This window comes from Diadema antillarum, unplaced genomic scaffold (assembly GCF_040938485.1).
Source record: "Diadema antillarum isolate AM-2024a unplaced genomic scaffold, OU_Dant_1.0 scf00000127, whole genome shotgun sequence".
Taxonomy (NCBI): domain Eukaryota; kingdom Metazoa; phylum Echinodermata; class Echinoidea; order Diadematoida; family Diadematidae; genus Diadema; species Diadema antillarum.
The window spans coordinates 2,202,929-2,207,501 of NW_027271016.1; positions in this window are offsets into that span (position 1 = coordinate 2,202,929).

Genomic DNA, 4,573 nt, shown 5'->3' on the forward strand with positions numbered 1-4,573 from the left:
CTGAGAACATCATTTCACAGATTGAGTACCTATTGATAACATTTGCCTTCAGATTCAAATAGTACCATATCTATTGCTTGCACAAATCACACTGTAACCATCACAAAATAAACTCACTATTAAGTGTTTGTTAAGACTCTCCTGTTCACAAAAGTTACGCTGGTCTGTATGTGTGGTTGTTTCACAATTTTGTTTTCATATCCAGAGGGATTCTACATCGCACCTGTACCAAGACTCTTCTATTTGTTACTTGAGCATCGGTATAATGATGTTATAACACCCCATCCACATAATTTTTGCATACTATGGGGTACAGTTTATTAATTTTTGTACAGTGCAAACTACCACACTGCACATGCTATGACAGGAATGTGAATTACATCAGCCTCTGTTTGTCATCTACAGTGATTCCACATTTGACATTATTTTGGAGAAAGTTGTGCAAATCATTGCAATTATATATGCTCTCTCTCAACTAACAAGGTTGTAATAAATTTCTTTTAGAGTACGATAGAGATCTAAATTCCAATACCTGAGGGTTTTATTGTAGTCAAATGATACTAAGACAAGAGATCTCGGCACCTTGGTCATTATGAATCTTGAAGTAATACATGGGCTGTTCAAAATTCATCTAGTATTGATGGAACATTGTTGGAATTTACAATTAAAATTGCAAAAAAAAAATAGTATTCCGGTATATATGGGAAAATTAATGGATATTCAACTCAAACATGACACAAAAGACAGGAGACAAAAAAAAAAACACTTAAAAGACAACATAGAGGACTGTCAATTTTATGTTTTTTTTAAATTTTTTCATCTCTTTTTGACCCAAAATAAAAAGGGGAAAGTCCAGAGTTGCTGAATCAATGCTAGAACACACCAACCTGTACAGCAAACTTCTCCTGACTTCAAGATCTAATCAATGGGGCAGAGATCTACTCGAATGTCATGCTCAAATATTATACTATAATAAGCATGCATTTTTTGGCAGAGGGAGCAAAGTTAGCACTCAGTCTGTACATGGAAATGGAGGCTTATTGTGATGGACAAATAAAAAAGTGGAACATAAGCTTTAACTCATATTACAACAGTTGACTTGTAAGGGATGTCAAAAACTAAGAAATAATAGACAGACGAGAGGGAAAATCTCTTACAAGGATCTTAATTAAATGAAAACAAAACATGCATATCTATATTTGTTATGCAAATGGCAGCTCAACTTCACAAAACTGGTCATATGATGTGATTGTCTTTCAAATCAGTAACAATGCAACATGATTATATGATGCAAACACAAGACATCCTGCATATTGGTTTCTGATGGGGGAAGAAAATGAGAAGTCGGTAAGCCCATATGCAGTTACCTGATTGGTCGGAAGTTATTATCAAACTTAGTCAACACAGCCAGCTGGTATTGCTCACTCACACAGCAAAAACTTTCTTTCCAAGACACTGCTGGATTATCTTCCTCCAACATTCTATCAAAGCAACCTAACAGCTTCCTATATGTATCATTCTGGTATAATTTCATCCTTACTAAAAGATGAACGTAGCCAATGAAAATTAGTTTAACAGTGTTGAAAAAAGAAGCTATTTCAATCATGAGAAGGGAGGGGGAGAGGTGGGTTGGGGAAGGGACAGGGCAGAAAAATTAAGGAAAAATATTTCATTGTGATCGTCAGTGGGCCTTAAGGCCACGACAATTACTACCATGGGATGAGATGAGATAAGAGCAGTTCAAAATGACTTCGAAACTCCATGGTTCAACTTTAATGCCCCAGATGTTAAGTTGTCAAGACAAGTCTTTATTTTTCTTGTTGTTGTTTTGATTTGAGAGCCTCTACCCTGAATAGCAATGGAGGGAAAGGGAGATAATGTGTCTTTTATGCAGAGTGACTCATACCAGAATGCGCCTCTGAAGTGCACACTTAATGATCGATGTGCAGAGACAGAGCCAGAGATCATGGAGAGAGAGAAAAAAAATAGGTAGATAGATAGACAGATAGATATATAGATGTACAGACAGACAGACAGATAGATAGATAGATAGATAGATAGATAGATAGATAGATAGATAGAGAGGAGAGAGAGAGTACATGCAACATCTCCCTAAACAGCCTGGAAAGCACTAAAGATTACCCTGGAGCTTGTTTGGGTTTATTCTATCTCATTTTTATATAGTTATTGCTTTATTCATTCATTTTTTTCTTCTCCCACCAAGTTGTGCCTTATTGGAAGTGCACTTTGAAGATGTGAAGCTGGTTGCAGGGGATGTGGGATCTCCATTTTAACAATTCATTCTGGGTGAAGATCTTAATGGGCATTAATCAGGGGCTAACTCCAAAATGTGAATGATTGATAATTGCCCGAGGGGGAAGACGAGAGAAGCAAATAGACATAAAACTTTGTGAGTCATCACGGGTGCATAATTACGAAAAGAGAGGATGGTGCATAATTCATTGCAGTCTGTGTCGGAATTGAAAGATTACATTCACAAGTTTGCAGATGCCTTTCCCATTACACACACACACACTCACTCACAAACTGACAAACTGGTAGACATGGGACTGGGAGAGATTTGATCGTCCATCACCATTCCCATAATGCTTTGCTGCACCTCCTCCCCACGTCCTCTCTGGCATGGCAACGCCTTTCAGCAACGATTCGTTGTTGCAGCCAGCTCAGCACACGAAGCAACACAGCCTACAAGTACGGGTAGTGGTACCATAAACAACAAATGTCTCCCACTGTCAATCTTAAACTAAAGTGACATCAACACAATCACTCCTGCAAGTGGCTGCTGGAATTATTCAGCACTGCCAACAATGACTTCAGATTTTCTGGACTGGCGAGTGTTTCTTGGTTCTACTTTGACTTCAGAACTACTGGTTTAATAGACATGTAAAAAGAATCCATGGCTTCTTTAAAAGTGATCTTTTAGTAGTGACAGCAAAATGTGTTGCACACTCCACAGTGGCCAATCAGCGAAGCGAACTGGTGAGGGGCTGATTAGTGAACAGATTCAGGTCTTTGTCGCTTGAAATTACTTTCCTCTTAATCCATTGAGGACGAGCTGATTTTGTTCCAACAAGGATTTCCCATAGACACCTACTCGAGTATATTCGGGACTAGTATTTGACGGGTTAATCAAAGCTAGACTCCTGTCAGCAGTTTAGAATATATGTGAAATGGGAAAAATGAAACTCATTTGGACAATGAGTCTGACAGGGCTATGGTAGTTGAATGAGATGATTTACAGACAATATTTGCTGCGTGTTGATGGATTTTTGATTTTCTTTTTTAGCATTGTGACCAAGTGGCGCACTTAAGTGGATTGTAATGATGCCAGAACAGTTCTGTGAAAGTGAGCTGCCATTCATATACTTCCTTAGATTGAGGAATAAATAAATTATGTACACATTTTGTACAAAGCAATATGATGAAAATATATATAGAGATTATGGATACTGCAACTAAAATACCAACATTCCCTGTACATAGGGATCAAATATGTGCAATATTTATATCATGATGTGACCTTAATCATTATTTTTTTGACGTTGGTGGGGTTAATTCCAAACATTTTCAGTAGATATGAAACTTTCCAACAATTTACAATTGTTTTTTTTAAATTAACAAGTAATTACATGTTTCATTTATTAGTTTTATAGGAATGAAAATATTTATGATTACCAGACATTTGTATTTAATGGAAATCCTGTTTGCACCTTGCTTTCTGATAAGTTTCCAAAAAATTTTTGCAAAGACAAATTGATACATCTAGAGTTGTGTATGTCAAACTTCACATGAATTTAACTCAGTAATTTTAAACACATTGCACGCTTCCGGTTTAGATTTTAATACAGGCTATATTCAGATTAATCTGCATTTGATCTATGGAAGGCCAAAATTAAAAGAACTTTTGTTCTGCCTGGAAATTACAGACATGGTCAAGTCTGGATTTAAAGAAAAAAAAATAGAACAATTAATCTTATAATATCAACAAATAAGACATTAATGTATCTGACAGACAATAAATTCATGTGAAATCATTCTCAGTTTAGCTTTTAAATTTGTACTTTCTTGGCTGCAAGATGCCAGGCAAGAAAATTGCGTCTTGGTTATAGAAAAATCTGCTTTCTTGGTTGAAATCATTCTCCTACATCTTGATGAAGAAGAAACAGAAAATGTCAGTTGCCTTGTGCACTTTGAGAAAAAAAAATCAAACACAAAGTTAATTTCTTGTAAAGAAATATAAATGTACAGTGAGGTATTACATCTTTGCCATTGAAGCTTGTACATGACACATTCAGTTTTTATTCTTAAAATCTTGTTGACATCTTTGTTACCATTCTTAGCGTTAATTGCCACAATTTTGAAATGTCTGTGATGGAAGCAAAAAGTGGATTGTGGTTTACACATTTGACAAGATGACTTGACGCAAGTTTCACATAATTGCACACAAAAGAGTGGCAATGCATAGCCATGCTCAGACGTCTAGTCTGTAGTACACACTGAGCTGCTGTAGAGTCAAATATGAAAGCTTGCTATACTTGTTTCTTTACTTGTT